This window comes from Malurus melanocephalus, unplaced genomic scaffold (genome assembly GCF_030028575.1).
Source record: "Malurus melanocephalus ecotype Western Australia unplaced genomic scaffold, MMel_1.1 scaffold_228, whole genome shotgun sequence".
Taxonomy (NCBI): Eukaryota; Metazoa; Chordata; class Aves; order Passeriformes; family Maluridae; genus Malurus; species Malurus melanocephalus.
The window spans coordinates 271,076-296,244 of record NW_026623460.1 but is presented as its reverse complement, the minus strand read 5'-3'; the positions used below and the strand labels follow the sequence as shown (position 1 = coordinate 296,244).

Genomic DNA, 25,169 nt, shown 5'->3' with positions numbered 1-25,169 from the left:
GCTGGTAAAGGTCAGGACGAAGGTCSACCCATGATAAATAGCAGAATGGACACACGATTTGCTGTCTAGGTTTGTCCTTCCTCCCCACGCAACTCTTAATCACTCTTTTTTTAAGTGTGATTAAGAAATTTTAAAAGGTGATTTAAAAAGCAACCGTATTTCACACAAGGGCTGTTCTTACTGACAAATGTTCAACTGTTCTCTGCTCTCATGCTGCAYTTTACCTTCAGCATCCCCTATGATTCCTTAAGCTGCATTAAAGTAATTTAATAGGSATACACTAGTTATATTAAAGAAAAAGGACATTTTTCATGTGCTCTTAAGGAAAAAGGCCATGTTGGTTTTTGTTTTAAAGAAGTATGTATTTGGAATAACTGATACAAAAACAGAAGGAAACATTCTTGAAAAATTACATGAAGTAATGTATTATAAAAAAGTTCTTGAACGAGCAACAGCATAAGTACCTGTGACTTAGTTTCTACTAAGTTCATTCACGAGTACAGCATCAAAAAAAAAAATCTAGGAAAAGAATGGATCTTTTTAATATTTCTTGCTTTGAAGACACAGAACAGTAAGATTAAAATGATGTGACTCTGCAGAAAAACCAATGCATATTACCAGACATGGTTAGGACTTTGAATCAGTTAAGAAACCTAAATAACAAGGTTCACAGTTTCTCACAAATTTACCCGGTGTGCTAGGAAAATACTTTCTCATTTAGTTTTCTTCTATAGGAAGAAACATAAACTACAGTTCAAATATATATATATACAGAGAGAGAGAGAGAGAGAGAGAGAGAGAGAGAGAGAGAGAGAGAATGAGAGAAAAGCTAAACACACGTATGGAAGAAATTCCAAAGGACTAAAATGTTGCATCAAGCCATCTTGAGAACCTTCCACATCTTCATTGCTTGAGCCCTCTGACAGCAAGTGAAGTATTTTTACAGTTTGTAATATTTCAATGTCTGATTGGCAGCACTGTTCTTGCCTTTCTGATCTTCACAAGATATGAGAAGATGAGMTAAAAATTACACTCTGAAAATGGCACACCTATGTTCAATGTGGTGTTACCCAGCTTCAGCCAGCTTCTTTTTGGATACAGCACTGCCAGCAAGTTGGCCTCTTCATGGAACTCTCCAGCACAGCTGGAATCTATTCCAGGACACATATTTTTGGAAGAGGCACCCAGAGGAGATCCAGTCCACCATCCCCAATCTGCAAAAAGYGCTGTTCCCACCAGCCCATCAGGTCTCCTTTTAAATGACTGCATTTGCTTGACAGAGATTAAGAACATATATCTGGATGTCTCTCAAACTGCTTAAGATATCATCTTTCCATGAATCTCAGCTGTGGTAGGTCCTTTCGTATCCTCTAGACCCTGTTAGCACTTTAACTATTTTATGCTGCTTCTCACACATTGAGAGTATTTCACTCTCCAGTGAAATACTATAGCTCAAATCCTCTTCRTGGAATGCAGCTGCAGTGTACCTGTGCACCACACAAACATACAAAACATAACAACCTTAGGGCAGCTGGCCCTGAGTTGTCCTCACCAGCCCAGAACCAGGATCCATCACAGTGTATGCTTTGGAGTGCAAAGGAAATACATATTTGCTCCTACAACAAAGAACATCTACATTTTTTTTTTTGTGAAGGGCGACATATGTGCGGCAGGATATGATCCTTTTGTGAMCAACAAACACAAAACTGCACACCTTAATTAGCTTGCCTTTCCTCTTTTCATTACATTCTCACACCTGACACAATTATGGACATGTATCAGGGCACGTGAAAGGCATCAGAAGCATCTCTATCACTAATTGATGGGGCAGACATGCATGGAGAGGGATGGAATTCTTTCATTTTATGACCAGTGTGCCTCGAAATATATGCCAGGAGAAGGAGCTGTGGTCCCACTGGATGCTGGGTGCAAAATGCTACAGCCATTCCCCACTTGAAGGCGGTGGGGTGTTGCCTCCAAAGGAGCCATCACAAACCACTCTTCCTTAAACTCCTGGTGCTTTTAAGGGTGCAGTCTGGACTACTGCCCCCAGAGAACCAAATTCAAGCCCTCCCTATTCAATCCATTTGACCGGCTGTGAACCTCCTCTTTTGCAGAAAGGGTCATCTGTAGGTTCTGTAGATTACACTAGCAGCTGCTCTAACTGTTGGTGGCATTCAGTCAACCCTGAATTCATAGAGAATTAAGGGCCCGTTCAAAACTGTTCCATTCCCCTGGAAGCAGGCACCAGGGAGGCACTGCTCTTGGTCTGCCATGAACAGGTGTTGTATTTGTTGAAAACAACTCAGAGGCAAAARATCCATTAATACTCTTGCACAAATCCAACAGTGTGCTCCAATGGATTTATAAAACCCTTCTGAAAAAGAAAACAGTAAAGCAACTCAACCCCACAGGCAATCAAGCCCTGCCTAAGGAGACACTTCCATAGCTGCAGTTTTTGAGTGATGTAAGAAYATGAGAATATGGAACAATATGATGCACTTTAAAATTCATAGGTGTAGATCTAGTGTAATAATCAGGTCATAAATCCCGGGGGCACAGAAAGAGCAACTAAGRAAACATGTTCCACATGAAGAGTCCAAACTAACCTTCTGCACCAAAGTGCAGGAGGTTTTGTCTATAAGGTCACCTCAGTGAGAACTTACTCATTCTATTTTAAAATACCCTGTATTTTCCTAACCAGAAATAAAATATTCTTCAAGACATATGGTTTAAGCATGCCTTAGATTAGAGGAATCTTTGTGCACATCAGGCCTACTTCATCAACACCCCAAAATCAACTGTGTGTGAATGTCAGTGGTCTCCTCTATGGCCAAGTTTAGCCCTCCAAACCTAAAGTACACTAATAGAAGCTGACAATGTTATATGCAAAAGCAGAACATAACCCAGAAGGTGTAATGSTAATTTCATGGAATTAAATCAGGTTGGCAATATTAAACACATGCAACCAAACGATTAACGGAAAACCCAAAGGCAAAACATTTTGTCTTGACCTATTTTTATTCTCAAACATACTTCAAGAACTGTTTCTGCTTGTATTTTAAGTAAATTTAGAGGTCTTAGCCATATGACAGGACGAGTTCTGGGTCTCCTATCTCAAAGAACAATACAAAATGTGCATGACAGGACCTGTGCTGAAAGTACCCTGGGGGCAATTCCCACCTCCAAATGGTGCATAATGCAGCGCTTTAACAAAGCTTTCCCCCAATTCAGTAAGACAGAGGTAATGAGCAGGAGGTCTGTATCATTGTCTAACATAACCACAGTATTTTGGTGCTGAGTTCTGTTTCATAACCACACCAAAAATCCCAGTGCATGCTCACCATTTGCCTTATGTGACAAAACAAAATGCCTCCGTTCATGCATCCTTGGATCAAGARCATGGAGTGATTTTATCTGTCTGAGGGACACTTAAAACAAGAGGACAATCTAGTTCTTCACTGAAAGAATGCAAAGAAGGTTAAAAATACTTCATGCACACAAGTGCATGAAAAGTTCAAGTCTCCTTTCATTTCAGCCTGTGGTCAAATGGCTTTGCAGCATTTTTCCCTGTCCCAATTTTACAGTCCTGACTCCCCCARGAATGTTGTGCTGAGGGCTCTTCAAGAGCTGAAGGACAGACAAAGATTAGTTATCCCAGGATCCTCTGGGATATTAGATGCCAAACCCATCTCTTCTAARCCTGCCACAAAAAGGCCGTGCCTTACTTTTCTTGGGGTCTCCCATTAGTGCAAGTGTCTGAACAGGCTGGATTGTAAGAAAGATTGTAAGTCTCTTGCTGGATTAGTAAGAAAAGGGTTGCAGGTGGAACTGCAGGAAAATGAGGCATGGCTCAGCTTATGACTGAGTTTTTCCTTCCATCAAGTCTGTAGTTATTTATGTTTTTTAAGCACTGGGGCATTTTGGTTAAGGAGGTATAGGGAATTTTGATTAGTAAGACCATTAATAGCACAAGGAATAGCCACAGTGATGACAGATATAAAACCTCCTAAATCCTGCTATTCTCCAACCTACAAAAGACACCTAGTTAGTGAAGTTTTTTATTTTGTTTTTGCTACTGAATGAAAACTGGGATATGCCAAAGAAGATTTGGTTTTGCTTTGGCAAAGACTCATAGATGAGATTTTAGTTTCTGAAATTCAAAACTTAAGTGTCTTTCATCTTTCTTCTTCCCTAACCAAGCTCCTGAAATAGATGAGGTTTAGACAGACTTATTTTTATTTACTATCGAAGTAATTTACAAATATTTGAGATTTCTGATTGGAATGCTGCTATACAAGCAAATCAGATTGGGAACCACTGTACATCTTAACTTTGCCAGAATGTAAGTAAAAAAGGCACCTGAGCTAAGTATTTCTTGATTTATTTAATGTGTAGCTCATAAAATAACAATGTTCCAGAAARCATGCTGCTTTTAAGCCCTAACTTTATTAAAAACAAACAAACAAATAACAAAAAAAAAAGATGGCAAGCTGTGCAGGAAGAGAGCAAACTGTTTTGTGTTTTCACAATACAAAACACATTTCTTTGAGCTTCACAAAAGCATAATTTCCTTTGATAGGTTTTATCTTGCATTTTCCCATATGTAAGCTGATTTCTTCCCTTTTATCTAATAAATATTTYTTTTTAAGCTTAGAATAGTCCTTTCTATGGGAACTGGAGCTGAACAATGTACACAAGTGGCATACAGTACCATAAAGGCACATGGTAATAATAACAAAATACCAAGAGAAAAGCAACAGGTGATGTTGTGGTCCCYGTGGAGCTGATGAGGTATCTGCCATTAATTGATCAGTAATTGGAGTGAGGGCTTTGCCCAGGGTTTCTGTTGTCTCCAGGGTTGTGCAGCAGAGCAGAGACAYGAGAGCCCGTGAGCAGGGAAGATGGGAAGGTTCCTCCATCTCTAGATTCACCTATTTTTTTGCCTCTTCCTTTTCAAAATGGAATTATGATATTTTTAGCAGAGGGGGGGTGGAGGAAAAAAAACCCAGACGTGGTGTTGTGCTTTTAAAAAGTCACTTTCTAAGCACTCAGTCCTGAAGTTCACACTCCCAGCTTTACACAAACAGACATGTAAGCCCAGGGAACAGGAACGAGAGGCTCAGGCTTGACACAGGTTTGTCTTTAGTCTCGGACTGAGAAGATACCTTAGCATTTAAGTTCTCCTAAATAGCAAATATCATTAGCTTTAATTTTAATTTCTTCCTTCATCAATGGCCATAGCTACAGACCTCACTGTATTTAGTTGCTTTTATTTTCTGTCATAAAAGGCATATCAGTATGGAGAAGGGCCTCTCTCAATCTGAGACCTCTTTAGAGCAGAACGGTGCTATCATTGTGCCTTGCTGACAATCCTCAAATCTATTTTCTTGCAGCACTCTTAATGGAACAGCATCCTATTTGTATGAGGGAAGTTTGCCACAAAAGCAGGATCTGCCCTCTGGGTTTCGCATGTTGTTGCTTTAATTAAAAAGAAATCCCATTAAAATTTGACATTGCCATAAGTGAATCAAATTAATTAGAAAAAATTAGAAGATGGGAAAACCAAAACTGGTTTCTATGAGGCAACAGTTGCAGCTTAAATCTGTAAATTTTTAATAGCATAAGTAAAAACTGAGGACATGGAAGTATTTTCCTCAGGTCTCAGGAAATCCACTGAAGTGGTGTAATCTTGAGGAACGCTGTGTCCACTAAATCTACCTCAGGGAAAGGAATGCTACCTAATTTTAGGTACAGTTTACTCAAATCTGCATACATGCTAATAATGGTCATAAAATTTCTACTTCAGATGCAAAAGCTGCTTAAATATTTACTTCCTTAAAAAAAAATCAAACCCCAAACACAACAACAAACCCAAAAGTAGAATGAAATTGCTCTGCTTACAAATAAAATCACATTTGGGGCATCTTTGTTTTAAAGCTTCCAATAACTGAGGCAGGATGTATTTGCTTTCAATTTCTGACTCATTAAGGAATATGGGCTGACCTAGGGCTGCAGATGAACTTTACAGAGGGCGTGCACAGTTGAACCAGGTGAATGATGGCAGATGATTAGACACAGATTAGGTTCTCSATGGCTTTGCTGATTGCTCAGTCTTTGCTTCACCTGTGGGTGAGGAGCCAAAGACATTGCAGGGAGAGGGAGAACAAAGGATAGAGGGATGGGCAGGCCCTGCTGGTAATCACCTCACGGGGCAGGAAGGAGAACAAAGCACAACAGCAGTTTCAGAGGAACATCCAAGGGTCCCATTATTTAGTTACATGAGCAGTGTCTGGCACAAGGGTGTGAACCATTCCCTAAGTGGAATGGAGAACTCAAACGTGTCCCTGGGGAGGAAGGCTCCCTTCCCACTCAGCACACTCCAGCCCATCCCAGCAGGGTTGTGGGAGAAGGCTCGCTGGGTTCCCAGGGARCACGGCCCAGCATGAGGTCACGACAGGCTGGGAAGAGGTTGTTTCAGGTCTAAAGGCAAACTCACACTGCTGTGGGCATGTCTGCACAGAGTTTCAACCCCTTGGCCACTGGTTCCATGCTCATTCCATCGGATGAGATGCYGCTTGTGCCACGACAGCCACAGCCTCAGTGCGAGACATTAACTTAACTGGGCAATGGCTTGACACCCATATCTGCAGCGCAGGACACAGTATTAACTTAATTAAGCAACAAATTACTAAACCAGATGAAAGCTATGACAGAAGTCCAATCTCTGTTATATCACTGAGCAGCTGAATAAGCTTCCCCCTAACTTTTGTCGCAGGGGAGAGAAGACATAGCAGAGGTGGAGGCTGTGGGAATAATCTCTTCTTTTGCTGTCATGGCTGTTTGGAGTGGGCAGATGCTGTTTGCATCACAGCAAGATGAAAGCCTCTGGTTGTAGTTTTTGACTYGGCACTGGATTTTGCCAGCTCAAATGTCAATCCCATTTATGTTTCTCACACACTTCTTGAAAGTCTTACACACCGTGACCACGGTTTCATCTCCTCCCGCTCTGCTCATGTAACCAAATAATCGACAGCTAGCTMTGATTCCAAAGTTTTTTTTCTTTCTTCCAGTGAGAAAAAAGGCACCGTGTGAGCACTTGCAGTGCCACAACCCAACCATGCCTCCTCCAGCAATTAGGTTTCCTCCCAGACACTCCTCTGTGGATGGCGGTGTGCGTTCAGTTGTCTGCGCTCAGCTATGCCTCCCACAGCTCTCTGTGCTAGACTTTCCTGCAGGCACAGCAGATGACTTCCAGGGTGAACCTGACGCCATCCTTAAAAAGAGGAGCACTTCAAAAGGAGTTAAAAACCCCTACACCATGCAGCATATATGTAGGGAGTGACCTGGGAACACAACTAAAAAGCCARGTAGGAGAGGGTGCTATGTCCAGTTTTTGAAAGATGGAAAACTTCTTCCACTTCTTTTTTTCAAAACCTGCACAAACGATTTTTCTGTAACACACCACTGAAAATGAGCAAATGCTGGCAGGTAAGCCTTGGTACCAACTTGCTTTTGGAAGCAGCAGGCTGCAGACACCTCACTCTGCCTCTCCCATTTCTGTCCATGCACTCTAAAACTTCACACATTTTACAAAAACTCCCAACCACTTGGAAAAAAAAAAACCCCATAAAATATGAACCACTCGGTCTCACCTTCCTTGGCATTTCTGGTTTTACATTCTTGTTCCTGACTTATTAATGGTCAAAAACATGTGAAACACTTGTGTGTGCCTCCCTTATAAAGTATGGAGGATAAAACACAAAATTCTGACAGAACAGTGGTTTTCCATGTGGATGATTGCTGTTGCAGCTGCATTCATGACAAACTGTAATATTTAAGTTACATCTGCTCCTTCTGGTGGCTCCTGACAAGGCTGCTGCTTGAATTTGGGGGATAGGACTGGATGCTGACTGGGGTCATGGCCGCACAACCAGCAGCAAAATTTAACACAAATTAATCTTCACTATAAATAGCAAAGAACCCTCTTTGCTCCACAGGACCTAGAGAGTGCTTGAAGTGAGAAGCAGCACACTTGTAAACTTACAGAAGTTTGACAAAGCAACAGAAAGGATTTTGGCTGGTCCCCAGAGCAGGGTCTCTGTTTATGGCACAATATGACTCTTTCCTTTCTGACCTTGCATAAGGGCAGCAKTAGAGAAGGAGGGAGGGAGCAAAGAACAGGAGGTCTGCTCCTGCTTGCCAGGAGGCACAGTCAGAGTCCTGTGAACAGCAAATGAAACATGTTACTATCACTCATTAACAGATTAGGAGATGTATATGATAGATTTTGTAGAGAATGGATTATGGACCATCTGTTGATCCATTTCACCCTGGGAAGCATATGTGAGCATTTCTGATCAGGGTAAAGCTGCCCAGCGTGCTCAGGCTGCATTCCTTGACTGCCTTTCTCCCCATGGAGACACGGTTCATCTGGGGTGTGTGACATTCCCTCCCATTCTGTGCAAGTCATTTTTCATTGCTATCCCTTGGCTGCCTCAAGTGACAAAAGCTGCCTGTGGAAGAGAGTGTGATCCTCAATCTCAAGGATTAAAACAGGGCAATGTTGGACCTGAGGGGTAAGCTTTTAATGGCCACAGAMGCTTGAGGAAGAATGACCTCAGCCAAGATGTTATTTTCTGCCTTCTGCAGAAAAAGAGCAAAGTAGCAAAGCACATTTTGAGAAGAGCAAACAACTCACTGCTCTCTTTCAAAATGGACTTGAACAAGAAAGGGCTTCTGCTCTGCTAATGCCTTCCTGCTAGACCTTCCTTGTGTCACCCAGCCGTTCATGTCTACCCCTCCCTGGTATTTCAGTGATGCTCCAGTTTTAAGCAGGGTGCATAGGTGAGTTAATTCAGACCCAGAGACAGCAGGCAGCTTGCCAGTCATGCTAATTAGCTGTGTARGCAATGAGTCTATTAGCTTTACAGCAGCACTGACAGATTTGACTTACATCAAGAACAAAAATGCTGCCACGTGAAGCTGCAGGGCGTACCTGGTAAGAAATTGGTGTAGAAATGAGCAACAGGAGATAATTACCTCATTAGAAAGATTCCATCTTAATGGTGACCAGGTCAGCTTGAAGCTTTACTACATATGGATTCTGACCACGATATTCTTTACCAACTGAACTAGGAGAATAATTTGAAATTCAAGTGAACACAAACTCAGATCTGATTTCAAGGAGAATTTCCATCTGGAAAAATTGTGAAGAACTGCTGACAAGTAATGGAGGTATCAAGGGCTAGTAAGATTGCAGGCTGGAAAATGTGTGCATGACAATGGTGAAATTTCCAAACAGCTGAGGATTAAATCTAACAGGATTTGAAGTTGCAGATAAAAGCCTTAAGTTTCAAGGCAAGTGAAACTGTATTTGAATAGAATCCTCTCCATCACTGCCTAATTCCCTTAATCAAGCTAAATGCCAAAGCTACAACATATTTCCAACCCCTTACTGATTGAAACTTGTGTTGTTCACTGCTGTGCCCCAGGGATTTTCAATCACTTSTGCAGTGCTGTCCCACATTATTTTCCATTTAATTCCTGTTGACAGACCTCTAAGATTTTTTCCCCCCTGCATGTTCAATAATGTCCCAGTTAAGCATCACCAGGGAAATTTCAAAAATTTTCCAGTGAGTTGTCTCAATTGATTAGAAAACATAAGGGTCATATGACACAACATTATCTCCTGGCTTTAGATCCTTCCCATGAACTTGATAAGCCTTATTTTTGATCTGTAGTACCAGCAAACTGATCAAAAGCAGATTTTAGACCCCTGTCCTCTCTCACCAATTTCAGATTATCTGAAATCCATGTCATCTAGAGGCAAATGGCAATTAAATCCAACTGAAGAAACTTCCTGTTTCTTTCCTGTTGAAGAAAACTTCCTGTTGGCTTCACTGTTCCTGCACAGCCTTCACTGCCTGTCAAGACTGTTGGGAACTATTCCAGGGTATGACATTCCAGGACACAGTTAGGCAACTCTTCTTCAGTATGAAATAGGCTTTAAAGAATACATTGAAATGAGTGTTAAATCAAAGAAACTCTAAATGCTGATAACCAAATGGCTGGCATATACAAGCTTTTCCAATTACATGAGCRTTCTGAAGACCCAACAAAATGGTGTATAATGCACACATACTTTCAAATCAAAATACTCATCTGCATCCCCTCAGTTAAAAGGAACCATTGGTGCTCAACAACAGGCACTAAAATATTAATTGATTTGACAGCTTCATATAGCTGTGATTCATACACACAGCTGTATGAAGTGAGTTGCACTGACATGGAGACCCCTTTATGAATTTGCTTCATGTGGTTGGCTTTATTAAGATGATGAGTTGACATGGAAGTCATGTGTGGGAAGGACCCAAAAGCCACTCACATTTTGTGATAGTGAACCTCCAACAAGGGAACTACAGGGAACTTTGAAATTAAATAACTCTCCATCTRTAGGAACCCCCTGCAAATTGAGCTGTCTAAATCTTCTCTGAGTCTGCCTCAAAATCCCCTTACTTCAGTGCTTAGCCTATTTTAGTTGAACTGTTGATACATGCTGTGCTGTTTTTGGCTGGGGTAGAATTAACTTTCTTCACAGTGGCTGGTATGGGGCTATATTTTGGATTTGTGCTGAACACAGGGTTGATGGTATGGAAATGTTTTTGTTATTGCTGAGCAGGGCTCACACAGAGCCAAGGCCTTTTCTGCTTTTTGTACTTCCACGCTGGTGAGGAAATTGGGAGTGCACAGGAGGTTGGGAGAAGACACAGCTGGAACAGGCAACATCAGCTGGCCAAAGGGATATTCCAGACCATGTGACATCATGGTCAGTACATAAAATGGGGAGAAGAGGAAGGGAGCAGTGTTTGGAGTGAGATGGTGTTTGTCTCTCCAAGCAAGCAATACATATGATGGGGCCCTGCTCTCCTGGAGATGCCTGAACACTGCCTGCCCATGGGAAGCAYTGAATTAATCCCTTGTTTTGTTTCACTTTTGTGTGCAGCTTTTGCTTTGTTCACTCAACTGTTTTGACCTCAATCCATGAGTTTTCCAGCTCTTACCCTTTCAATTCTCCCCAAGTCCCATTGGTGGGGACATGAGCAAGCGGTGCCTGGCTGCTGGCCAAGGTTAAACAATGACAGGTGACTCAAATACAGCAATATAAAATAGCATAAATAAAAGGCTAACTTCTGGTTGTTTCTATTTGCATATGTTCATACTTTTGCAAGATATAAGTGATGTCCTACAACTTCTACACCAAAACCAACTCCTTGAACTCAATGTGCCATATTCCTTTAAACTCCTCTTTAACAGATCAAAGCACCTGGTGGAGAATAGATTCACTTTAGGAAAGCCTAAGAACCAACACAGGTGGTGTTAAGGCTTTTGCTATCCATTTGCCTCTAGAGGGTGTTTGAAAGCTTGTCCTACAYAGTTCCACTTAAACTAGAAAAAACCTTGAACTCCCATTCTGCTTTGGTTGTCCCTGCATTTAGTGACTGAGCCACAGTCCAAGATAACAAAATGAAGGGCTTTGGATCTCACTCTCCCTGCTTATGTCATCCTTGAACCTGTCACGCTAGGCCAAAAATAATTGAGGGGGCAGGTGGCTACAGCCCCATGAGTCAGTGCAGATGTGGCACACCGCATTCTCCCCACCCATGTCCACTCAGGCTGCATGAGTAAAGCTAGCAATTAGGAGTACAAAACAATTATTCTTCCTGACCTCATCCCAGCCTCAGACCATGAGAGCTTCCTTTCACCCTGCCTCTGCCTCACTGTTTTCCTGCAACCATTTCCCAGGCTTTATCTTGTGACAGTTTCAGGGTGGAATAGTACAAGCCCAGAACCACCAAAAAGGCTACGTGTTTTAAACCATGAATACCTGTTCCACTAAGGAATACCTAATTCTAGCAGGGTAAAAGTCTGGGTAAGAAATAAACACCTCAGCCTGTCAATCACAACCATTAAAAATGTTCTAAATTTGAATTTTACTGGAACTAGTATGCACAGACAAGGTGATTTTGTTTTTTGCTGGTCCTTGGCAGCCTGGTGGAGTTTATCAGTAGCAGTGCTGTCTACTGAGCAATGAGCTCTATCTGCTGTCTTTATTCTCTATTTTGTCTACTTTAGATTTTGGGACAGAACTGTATCTTATAACAGGTTTATATAATTACTTAAATCCAATTTCCAATCTTAATTAGGGATGTAACGATGAGCTATTAATAATATTCAGAGCAGCATTAATCTATGCCTGCTCTTTCACTTCAGTGGTAACAGGAACTAGACCATCAGGGAAATAAATTAAAGACAATTTGAGTTTTGAGAGATGTCAGAACAAGAGCTTGGGATCTGTATTGCTGCAACACCTTGTATCTGTGGGAGATCCTGCAGGTACCAGGAAAACAGCAAAAGTTGGGATGGTGGGCCTACTCACAGTCTGGAAAAGTAAAATACATGCACAGGACATCACAGGACTCAGGCCCTGATGCTGAGCGAGTGTTTCAATAAGTGGCTCCAACACAAACTAAATAAGGGCAATGTCAAGCCCCAGTTTAGGCATCTTGCCTGATAAATACARAACCAGAATATACCCTACCCTAATACCACCCTTAAAAAAACATTCTCCCATTCCCTCGATGGCAGTGGGACTGGATCAGAAATGAACTTTTTGCACCAGGTATCAGATGCCAATGATACTTTACTTGGCTAAGAAACTTGCAATAAAAAGTCAAAATATGTAATTGCCACTGACTAAGAAAGCCAAGGTGTAGTCATGCTACTCTGAAAAAATACCTACAACTTTGCTCTATGTCTTCACTGTTTTAATCATCTCTCTGCTGGAACAATTATCAAGTGTTTCATAAGGAGTGCCATAAAAAAAGATTTCATTCACTGAACTGTAAAGTTAGGCCAAGAGTTATCCTTCAGAAGAGTTTATCTTTTGTGGAAATTAACTGAACTATGTTTTCAATTAAAAACAAACCAGGAACTAATTTTTCAATTCTGCAAGACACTTAAACCTTTAGAGTGACAGTTGTATCTTTAAAAGTTTTCACTAAAATCACACAATAATATCCTGAGGAAAACTAGAGCAACTTTTTTCCCTCTCAACAATATCAGTTTACAGCTCAACAACAGAAGGGTGGAGGAGGAAATTCCTTTATTCTCACCTTCCAAAAAAAAAGTTCCTTTTCAGCAAGCTTAGTACAATGAGTTTGTCATCAATTGTTTGCAGGAAACATTTCACATTTTTTTCCTTCTATGCAGTGAGTTTAATCACAGAAGGTTGTATTAATTTTATAAAGAAAACAAGGAAAGGAGAGGGAAAAGCTATGGTCACAGAAGAAAGCAGAAATCCCACTGATCTCAGTAAAAGTACCCACACAATGCTCACAGATTATCTAAGCAATGTATAAACACAAGACCAGAGCAATTGGGATTTAACAGTGAGAAAAAGCATGTGTGACCTGCCAAAGAGCAACAGAAGTAGCAATCAGCAACAGCACATGGGCAGCATTCCCACTTTATGCTGGAACTCGCAGGCATTAGTAAATACCTTTTAAATTTTGGTCATTAAAAGGTCCTGTGAATAAATTGCTTGGTCTGCAGCCACAATATGGCAAATGGCAAGAGCAAGAATTTAAGAGCAAAAATTAAATCTTTACTCTTAGTAATTTCTTTAAGGGGTTTTCTCTGGTGAAAAGCAGCTTCTCCTGGTCACTTCCACTGATGGGCACTGCTCCTGGTTTACACTGCTCCTGGTAAGGGGMAGCAGTGCTCTGGGAAGAGACCTGCAGCAGCATCAAGCCTTCAAGGTCTCCTCCCAGTTTCCTGTTCTGGAGGAATGTTATGCATGCCATGTACACCTATCTGATGTTGAAAATGCAGATAAAGGAGAGTATCAGCAAATTGAAAAGGCTTGCCCAGTAATTGCATTCCAGAAAGGCCTTTCAAAATGTAGGCGATACCTTAGGAGCAAAAATACAGCTCAGTCAAGGTGCTCACTGTGAACAGTGATCAGCCTGAAGGGTGTCATGGTGACAAGGATGAAAATCTTTAACTCTGCCATAGCAGCACACGTGTGTTAGCTGTCAGGGAGCTCAGGCAGCTCCGGACACTCGCTGGTGCCCCGCTGACACGGCTCCCATCGTGCTCCCACCATCATCACTGGTTTTCAAACACACAGCTTCATATGAGAAAGAGACTGACAGTGTCACTTGGACACTCAGAGCTCTTCCCTGAAGAAAATGATGAAGAAAATGATGAAGAAAATGACTCAACTTCCCTCTCAACCTCACACAAATCAAACAGTGACCAAGCTGAGAAGGAGTTAGGATATGTGCGCTTTACTCTTACTTAAGATCTCGACAGCCTGTGCTGCCAAACACTTAAAAAAACCCTCATGTAAGACCAAAAGAAGAGAAGCAAGACAAGAAATAGGTTAAAGGTGGAGGGAGGACACAGCCTGCCCTGCTGAACAAGAGCCCAGAAATGCACAAGTGAGACAGACATTGCAAAGGCAACCCAGACTGGAAAACACAAGAGCAGCTTGCTCCCACTGAACGAGACCTGAGCCAACAGCACTGCCCTGGCAGAGCTGACTTCCCTGGTTGGACCCCGGAGCAGAGCTGCCTGCTTCAGGGGAATGATGTTACCTGACATCTCCTTCCCCTCAGAGATTTCAGGAGAACCAGGATGCTGCCCTACCACTCCCAGTTATTTTTTGGTGTTATCCTTTTAACAGCCAAACCAAAGAAACTCTGGCAACACTGTCACAGACTGCAGGAAATACTGAGAGGGACTAACAACATATTTCTCCTGTTACTTGTGTTTGTTAGAACAGACGMAAATCACACGGTCTTCTCCTGCCAATCCATACCCATTTGCATTCCTGAAAGCTTGGGCCTTGGGTTTGAAGGATTTGGGTTTGGAGGAGGGGTAGATTATATCAGAGCTTTTCAGAGYAGGCTATAAACCTCAGCATCTGAACAACAAAAGCCTAAGAGAAGTCATTCTTTCAGACTCTTCTGATCTTTACAATACGTTCTAAATCTAAATATTTTTGTTAGAGTTTAATTCTGCAGCCCAGGAAACATTCTAAAACTTAAAAGATTAAAAAAAATTACAGTTAACAAGCCAAAACTTGCTATCAGTGAAGTAGCTCTACAGCTAAGTAAGAGAGGATTTTATTCATTCCTTAGGGCTTTCTGAAAGCTGAAGAAGAGAAAAATTTGGTTTTAGTCTCTTGAGACTTTTTTCCTGTCATCTATGGTAARCTCAATATCAAGAATACATAATCAAGGTAAATATGAATTTATTTAATAAGTAAATTTTAAATATTGTTCTACAACAGAATATACACATAAAATCTGTTTCACCAAAGCAATGCAAACTGTGTCGCTCAACATCTAGTCCCGAACAGAGCAGCAGAGGACTGTTTCCATACTGCCCAGACACCTAAAATACGTGAGTTCCTGCCTGACTAGGAGGAACCTGAGAAATTTTTCCAGTGTGACTCTCCACAGTGGAGCTCCRTTGCAGCTGGAGCCCACTGCCATGTTCCTGAGGAATGAAATCATCAAGTCACTACAAAATCTTGGCATCACACCTAGCAACATGCAGTTCTCCTGCTGTGAAACTGGGTCCCCTTCTATTCTCAAAAAATTCAGGTACGCTATTTCAAACTCACATTTGCCCCAATAAGAACTGCAAGCCCTTCAGTGTCTCCTTTTTTTTTTTAATTTTTCCCCTCCCTTTTGCATCCAAAGGAAATTATCCATTAGATCCTGCAGCTGGAAAGACTTAAATTGCATGATGCATTTCCCAACACAGCTACACTCTCACAGGTGGCTGATACCAGTGGGATGTTGGGTAAAGCACCCATGTACATATAGGCCTTTTAGCTACAGAGTCAGTCCCCACCCATAAAACACAGCTTTTCCTACAAAAGTGACAAGTGCTGCCCACCTCAGAATGCACAGCCAAAGAGYTGGCAAGCACCTCAGAGTTAATGATGGCATTTTGGTACTCAGGTGCTCACTGTAACCTCACCCAGTCAGGACCAGCAGTTTCATCTGTTCCTGGAAGAMACAAACCCTCAAAAGGAAGGGTGAGCAGTGAACCCGGGCCTCATATTTCACAATTTTTCTGCAGAAATGTCAACATTTGCAATGAGTGGAACATCGAAGARCCAACTCCTCACACAAAACTCAGAGCAGGGCTCATCCTGAGCCCAGCCCCGCTGTTCTCTAGGGCTTGTGCACTGTAGCAGGAGTGCTGGCCACGTGTCACAAGGCTGACACAAAGGAAAAGATGGCACAGGTTACACAGGTTACAGGTGCTTTAGTCTTTAATTATCTCAGATTCATTCAATCTGCAGACGAATGCTTTTGGCCAGTGCAACTTTGCCACAGCTTTAAATGCCATTTTGCTCTCAATTTACTGAATACTGGTGTAAGTAACCTCCTCTCACAATCTCTCTTACACACTCACCACTATTTTTGATAGAAACTGAGCAGTTGATATGACAAGACTTCTGTATTTTGTTTTCTTTTTTGCCTCTGGGTTTCTTGCCAGTACTTAACATGACGACAGACACATTATCATCTGCACCTGCAGGATTCCAGTTTTGCTTTCCTTTCTGCAGAAACATGTCCCAAAGGCACGGGAAGGGGAATACTTGAAAATACCCTGTACATGCTCCTCTGCCCCCAAGGATCTACACTCCAAGCAGTTGGTGATCAGTTGGTAATACCCCCTCAGAAAGTCCCTTTTTTTGACAGTTCACACTGCCAAGAACTTAGGGAGTTGTCTTGATTTCCCTTCAGAAGGCTTGGATTATAAAGAGTCTTGGAGCATGCACTGTCCTATCATTTTCTTCCAGAAAGAAAACAGGTTTCCAGCAGGAGATGGTTTAAGACAAACCCTATGCAGCTCGCCACAGCAAAGGCACATCCCTTACCCAGGCCAGCAGGATACACTGCCTTGCCAGAGTCAACAAGAACAGTAGGCAGGACATGCCTGAGAGCTGAACTTCTGCGTTTCCCACATATCCCACAAGAAGCAGAGAAGAACGAAGCAATTTTGCTGTCAAACTGTTGCKACCATACAGATGAAACCCCCGAATAATGGAGCGGCCTGGAGAATGAATGAAAGGCAGAATAGCCTAAAAACATTTAATTCAGAGCAGAAAGTATTTGATGACATCTGACAAGAAGACAAGAGCAAGAAACTTCCCCATGAGAAACATTAATTCTATTGCAGTCTTTTCAACACACTTTATTCTGAAAGACTGGGTTAGTTTGGCTCAACCACAAAATATTATTCAGAATCCCGCTGTGCTGCTGACCACCAGCACCCAGCCCCAAGAAAAAAGCAAAAGTCTCTGGAATTTAGCTTTTCAAAGCTAATTATCAGCTTATATGCTGATATTGTCACAAACTGGTTTCAGGGCTGTCTAAATATGCCAGTAGCTGTTGTCAGTTTTCCTTGACAACTCCAAATGTCATTTTTTTTCACCCTAAGGGTGGTCCTCCTAGAAATTTCAAAATTACCTGAGCTATCTCTAACTTAATTAGATGGAAAAAGATTTTTCAATAAGTTTAAGGGCTTAAAAATATATCCCAGTCAAAAATGTCAACTAATTAAAAGAGATTTTTAAATTGGGAGTGGGAACTATTCACTAGAAATCTGTCAATATACACTCTGAGCTGCTGTACCATTTGAAAAGTACATATTATTAATCACGATGAGCATAAACATGGGCCTTACAAATACATTGCTCCAGAAAGTCAAACAGGGAACAGGATAGGGGTGCTCAGAGCATCCATCAAAAATCAGTTAAAAGGTCTCATTTTCAGAAAGTGAATGGGCACTTATTCAGCCTATGCTGGCTCCTCTTTTAAAGCATTTCAGGTGGAACAACCCCAATTTCAAAGACCTCCCCAAAAGTGGGGCTGCTGCTCTCCTTCCTCAGAACTGCTGCTCACTAGAGACTCAGAGATGACTYGTATGGATTTGAGAATCAGAAAGGAAGAACAAGATTTCACTGGCAGTAAGATATATAAGAGGAAGCTAATATGTCTCTGTTTGACATTTTTAAATTAAACAAAGCCAGGAATTGAAACAGAAAAGGATAAGTGAAAGTACAAGTTATAAGAAAGTGATGGGCAGCATCGTGGAGAGTGTGAACTACAAGTGGATGCAGGACAGGCTCAGGCACTGAACTGATGAAAGAATGAACAGCATCTACAGCCAGCACAGGTTCTTTTGTGCTGCTCTTTAGATCTAACTAAATGGCCAAAATGGTTGGTTTGACTACACCAGTTTCCAGTGACACAATGAACCTGTGTGTTTGGTGTATCCACTGCTTTCACAACAGGAAAATACAGGATTGTCATAAATAGTTCTACCACTGATGGTCCGAAGGGCCTTTTCCAACCTAAATGAATCTATGACTCTATGAAAATACCAAAAATGTGCAAGTAAAGRGAAAAGTCAGACCACAATTTTGCCTCAATTCTCCTTATCAATGACCCCAACCAGCAGCAAGAACAAGGAACAATGAAGGAGTGGACCAGTATCTCTGCTCTGCCAAGCCATGCCAGAACAATGCTGCTGGGAATATGCCTTGGTGTGTCCCTGACTSAGCCACACGTTGTGAACAGTTGAAACAACACCATGGTGAGGCCTGAATGTGTTTGAACTCTGGTGGCTGCATTTCTTCCTCACACACCGGGTCCTCCAGACCTTCCTTGATATTTTTGGCCATAGTCATCCTCTCCTCAGTGTGAGCAAGCTGTGCCACTAAAAGGTGTCTTGAAAATACAGTTGGAACATCAAACCATGGCACAAACCACAACAGTTTGTTCACCTTGCATATACTTTAATTGCTTTAAAATCAGGTTAAGTGACTCTGTGGGTTTATTGATAGTAGCTCCCACACCAGCATGTGGGATCTCAGGAGCATTGCCAGCAAAAACCTCTTCTTGCGCTCACTCTTGGGACAGGGTAGCAGCTAATAGGGAACTCTAAAATTGGAAATAAATGACCTATTTCTGAGGACAGCTGATAAAATAATGTTTAGAGCTTTGAGATTGGCTTCACACTTTCTTTCTTACCAGGCTGCAGGAGTACTGCAATACAATCCTAATAATATGGAATTAGAGAGACAAAAGGTGTGTACAAAACCTGCTGGTTAAAACTGACTTGAACAAAAACAATCTTCTTTATTTGCATGAAAACTGCAAGCTTTATTAATGTATGTACATCTATTTGATTAGTTTGTAGAGTTTGGTGCAGGATGCTAATACAAGTGTACATTTCATCTGATTCCTATTTCTGGTCTGCCATCTTCCTGAAGCCTGTTCTAGAAGAGTAATTAAAAAAAAAAAAAGAAAAAAGGGAACTTTTTAAAAGTGAAGCTTTTTCAAAGACGGGTGAATCTGGTTTTGTATTAGCAGTTCTGTTAGGGAATTCTTCTCAACTGGCACTACTAAACTTGCTCCACATTTAAGGAGACACAGAAATAGGGCACTCCAAGCGTGTATACAGATGGAGATATATTTTTCCCTGGAGTGCTGGGGAAAAAATGGCTGTTATTAAGCTCAAATCAAGCAATGCTGGTGTTCTGTCCTAGACAATGAGGCACAAGATGTCCACTTGAAGCCTTGGATTTAATGGCTAAAAAAACCCCGTATCTGTTGTTAGGGATCAGTTCCTGAGAAGAACTGTTAGGGAGGAAGCTGTSTATGTCCTCAGGTGCATCTGCACTGGCACCCAGGCACAGTCCAGTCATACCTACTTAGTTACTCAGTGACTGAAGCAGTGGTGTTTGTGCTTTTAGTGGTGTTCATGTATTGCTTGGTTGGTTCTTTTTGCTTGTTTGTTTTGGGGTATGTGTGTGTGTGTTTAAGTGAAGATAATCCTAATGTGTCACCAGTTTAAAGATATTTTGCAATTACCATGGCAGTAATTTTTTTTCTTTTGCTATTTTGCTAAAGTGGTCAACTTTAGCAGTTAGAAAGGGAATAAATAAGATGGATATGACCCTTCCCTGCCAGTACACCCTTAAAAAGTTTTCCTGATTCATGCATAAATTATACAAGCAGATGTTACATAAAGCAACACAAAAACATGCAGAAAAAAAAGCTAATAAAACAAGGAGAACCCTCCCCTTCTGAYGTATATATGGTGATGTGAAATTCATACACAGGAAGTTTGCTGCTCTTTTCTCCCCTTAACGCCAGCAATATAGGAGAACGGGAAAATTGTGATGTCCAGAGCCCAAARAGAAATCAGTGGAATCAACAAATTCTGAGGAGAAAAAAATCCAGAGTTTTGGAAGTATTCTTTCCCCCTGGATCATGATTCATCTCTTTAGTCAATTAGATAAAGATGGAAAGAAAATTCCAARATGAACAGGATACGCTTTCATGATTCAGTAGCACATACCAGAGTTTTCCCTAGAGCTTGTGAATGTCTTTTAAAGGAATATTCCAAACCTTACTGAAGATGTAGATATGTCTCAGAGGAAATCTGATTTATTTCAAAAACAATACTGTTTTTCTCTGTTATTAATAAGGGATTAAATAAATCATTCTTTGCCACTGCAATACAGGAAAACTCTCACTTTTGCATGTGAGTCCCACATTAAGCAATGCAGCACTTGAGTCTTGGTACACTCAAGTATTTTAWTAACATTTTTGAGGAATTATTCTGAAGAATAATTGTTGTGCTTTCTCCTGTAAATCCAGTAGCTTACTGTCAAATAAACAAATTCTAAACTCTCATTAATTATAAACTTAAATAAAATAATATGTTTTTAAAATTAAGGATGGCATGATTTACAGTTGTAATGGATTAATGAAGGTTATTCACCACCAAAAATGATTTGTGCTTATAACCCAGAATTTTACTATTAAAAGGATATCCTCTTTTTTTATTAATTTTGTCATAATATCATAAAACCCAAGCATTGTGAATGTAATTACTTTGGAAACAAACTTGCAGTAAAGCTGAAATTACCGTTTCAGCATACTGTATTTGAGTGAAAATTGTAGAAAAGCCCTGAAGATTGTCCAATGTAGAGAAGCAAAAAGAAGAAACCAGCATGCTGTTTTACAGATGAAGAACTTAGGCACTGGGGACTCACACTTGTTTTTCAGGATAGAGTGAGATACACCTGTGGTCTCCTCCTGTACTTATTGTGTACAATGCGTATTTTTTAAAGCTCTGTACAMATTCCAGTACTGAATAAACTTGACTCTCACTTGATTACTGAGAATATTGGAAGGGCCTTGAGAGGCCATCTTAGTCAACACCTTGAGTCCTGCAATCAGCTACAATGACTACGATGACAGGTTACCATTAGGTTTTTTAAAAACCCAAAAAYCCCCAATCCGACTGTCKGTAAAAACCTTTCACATTTGTTGTAATAYGGGGATCGTTAACATTCCAGTTCCAACTGGACATCTCTCATTTTCATATGGCTGAGATGGAAACTATCCCTGATTTACGCCACGAGGAACACTGCGAGGTTTGCTTTCTCACTGAGGACTAAACAGCAGAATCATTCTCTAGGTGTCCCCCCATCAAGCTGTACYGTGAATTACATTCTTAGCAGCAGAAGAATCCCCAAAAGGAGAGTTCACTGAGCATGGATTTTGCTCAACTTCAAACACTAATTTAATGGAGCAATGCAAGCCAAAGTCTTGCATTTAGTTAAGCAGATATGACTTAAAATTTTGGAGATGTAGAAGAAAAAGAGCACCATTTTGGCAGATGGCTCAAAGAAAACAACATAAGTTATAGATATAACGGCATCTGCTGGCATCCATTCAGTGCTGCTGCTATATTTCAAAATTAAATTTAATTTTATAGAACTGCACTCTAACTGACTCTAGGTCAGCAGTCAATTAAAGAACATCCCTCTACAGGACTAATGAAACAGGTAAGCCAGTATCATCATAAATAAACGGGCCAATTTTTTTTCCCTGATAATTTGAATGCCAAGCCTATCCACAACAACTTCAATGGACTTTCTCCTGGTGGGTGGGAGTATTGGAAATGACTTTCCATCAATGAATTATGAGTCCAGAATTTCCTGGGGAACCTTCATTAAATTCTGGCTTTGAAACAAATAGAAAAAAAAAACAGCCTAAAAATGGGAGCCAAGCAATGGAAATTGTATCAAAATAACAGAGACTGTAGATTGAACCCTAGGCATCCAAGAAACAGGGTGCACACGAGAACAAGGATATGTCCCTTCAGCACAGCCTGCTAGGAGAGACAGCTTTTCATTTTTTAAAGGGGAGTGGGAGGAAGAGAGAGACTATATTGGCAATTTGAACAACCTTCTTTATCCCACACCGATAAATGCACTGCCGGTCAGCTGAAGTCAGAACTGCCTGAGAATCAGTACAGCAGCACATCAATGAGAGAAAAATCACACTGTGAATAGTAATAATAGGGACAGTTCTAGATGTTGCTTTATGTAGCTCTTCTTGTCTTGCTATAAATGGAGTATCAATAGCARTTGCTAAATCAGCAGGTGTTTCCAGTAGCAAAAGAGATTTTTGCAGTTTAGAAAAGACAAGCCAGGCATGAATCAAATTACTTTATGATCAAAGTGTACATCAAAATGCTCAGGATTCTGCTGGCTGTACTTTTCGTGTTGTAAGGTATACGATCCTGTGTTCTTAACTTAGCCAAAACTCTGGCTGAAGTCAACAGGAGTTTTGAGTAATTTAAAAGGACTCTATCCCTACAGAAGCTGCACATTCACAGTGAAGGGAAATAACCATCAATTGCCACAATAGCTATTTTTTACTGGCRCTATTACAAGAGATCTATAAATACGGCTTAATTTGCTTAAGACTCACCTGSGACCTGTACTCTTTGGACGGCTAGGAAAACTGATGCAAAAAACAATGTATCAGTTGTCTAAAGCCAGTATCAGCRTGTAACACTTTAAATTTCTGAAAATTTACTTCGGCAGATGCTACCGGAGGGCAGCAAATGGATTGGCATTGAAATATAAGATGAAGATAAATCGATATAAAACAATACAGAGTGGTCAGAAATGCTTGCAAACGAACACAATTTCAGCTGTAACTTCTGCTGTTTGCAGAGACATGAAAGCTATGATCTAAAGCCGTGAAATAACCTGTATTTCTTCGAAAAAAATAAAGTCATGCACTATAACAATTACTAATATATATATATACAACTTCTTTGGATTCCCGAGACCAGAAAACGTAATTGTGAAATTAAAAATAAATCCCTGCCAGATAGGCAAAACCTCTGCAAAACACTTACACAGCATGAATACAAATTGACATACCAGAGCTATGAGACAATGCTAGAATCAGAGAATATCATTACAACGTTGAACTGTTAATCACCGCTCATAATAAAACATGTTTATTTCATCGGCACAATCACAACTGGAGGAATGTGCACTATCTCTTTTAAAATTAGGCTAGTACTTATTGCACTAATGCACATCTTCTGGGAGCTGACAGGCAATTCATCTTAAGATAAAAACCTAACTTCAGTATGATGACTGCTCTTTAAGGCTAATGATTAATATTATCAGGAAGTCAAACACTGGGATACCCACAACAGCTGCCGGCCCGTTCACCTCAGTAATAATTTCAATAACTTTTTTGGGAGAGACACCAGTGTTTCAGAAGTTTGCACTGCAGTGGTCCTCAGCAGAGGCCAAATACAAAAGAAACAAAATATTTAAAACTCATGCTTTGCTATTACACAGGAATCTAAAAATAGAAATACTTGGAACAAAGATGCAGGGGATTTTCGGTTCAAAAAGGGGAGTCCAGAAAAAATTGAGATGGCTATGAAAAAAACATGCTGATTAAAAAATAATTACGTCACAGGTTTCCCAGGATCTTGCTGAACCCCCTCCACACACCCAGTCCATCCTCACAACCTGGCCGTCTCCACGCACAGGGGCCGCCCCCACGGAGGGCAGTGGAGACCCCCGGMGCCCCCGGCCGCAGCCGAGGCGGGGGCAGAGCCGACCCCCAGCCTGCGGACATCGGGGGGATGCGGGCACAGACCCGGCTTCACCCGGCTTTCTGCACCCGCCCCCCGCTCCGTCCGGCAGCTCCCGGCGGTCCGCGCCTCCCCCCGCCCGGGCTGGGCACGCCGGGGGCTCCCGCGGGGCTKGCGGGCACACCGCGTGGGGCTGGCAACGGCAAGGGCAGGAATCTCCCCCTTCGGCATCCCCTCTTTCCTCCCGGCCTCTTCCCTTCCCCTTCCCTCCGCGCATCTGCATTCTCCTTTCCTCTCCTCCTCTCTCCCTCCCCGCGATTCCATCTTCCCTCCTCGCTTTTCCCCTGCCCCTCCTCGCACCTCTACCGACACCCCCTCGCCTCCCCCTCCTCGCTGTGCCCGTCCCTCTCTCCCCTCTCCCGCCGAGGGCCAACTCGCCGGAGCCGCAGCCACCGCCGCCTCCTTTCCCTCCGCACTGCGAGCCGCGCTCACACATAGACACACAGACACACAGACACAGGCACAGACACACAGACACACAGACAGACACACAGACAGACGGACGGCCCGCGGACACACGCGCATCCTGGCGCTCGGATGTACCTATCCAAACCGCTCCCGCTCCTCCGGCTCGCAGCGTGCRCTGCCAGCTCCGCGCGCAGCCCCGGCACGTCGGGTCCCCCTTCCTCCTCCTCTTCCTCCTCCTCTTCCTCCTCCCCCCACTTCCCTCCCCGCCCGCCCCTTTCGCCGACGCCGAAAGAGGGGGGCAAAGCCGCCGCCCGCCTCGTCCCGCCCCGCCCCGCCTCGTCCCGTCGCGCCCGTCCCGTCCCGTCCCGCGGGGAGAAGCGCTCCGTGCGGAGGCTCCGCGACCGCCCCCGCGCCCCCGCCCTGCCGCGCTCGGGTTACCCTCCGGCTGCGAGCCTCTCCTGTTACGATGCCCGCGGCGGGCGGGAGGGGAGGGAGCCGAGSCCGGGGGGGCCGAGCCCCGTCGAGAAGAGAAGGAACGCGGCCCCGCGGCTCGCCTCCGGGGAGTGCGCAGGGCGGGAGCTCCACTCCGCCGGCAGCTCCGGGGGTTTCCCAAACCGCGGGTTTCGGGCTGTTCCCTTTTTGTTTGGTTTTGGTTTGATTTTTCTTTTCCCGCTTTATTG

At 42.3% G+C, this 25,169-nt stretch overlaps 1 protein-coding gene across 5 annotated transcripts in view; it reads right to left on the bottom strand.

Moving 5' to 3' along the window:
- Positions 1–25,169, bottom strand: part of PALM2AKAP2 (PALM2 and AKAP2 fusion) — a 252,737-nt gene that overhangs the window by 62,380 nt on the left and 165,188 nt on the right. The window contains exon 1 of one of the 5 annotated variants that reach the window (XM_057374549.1): positions 24,625–24,714. The exons of the other annotated variants lie outside the window; for them this stretch is intronic. The gene's annotated coding sequence lies outside the window, so the exon portion shown is untranslated. Of the gene's footprint in view, positions 1–24,624; positions 24,715–25,169 lie in introns of those variants that run through there. 5 annotated transcript variants of the gene reach the window in all.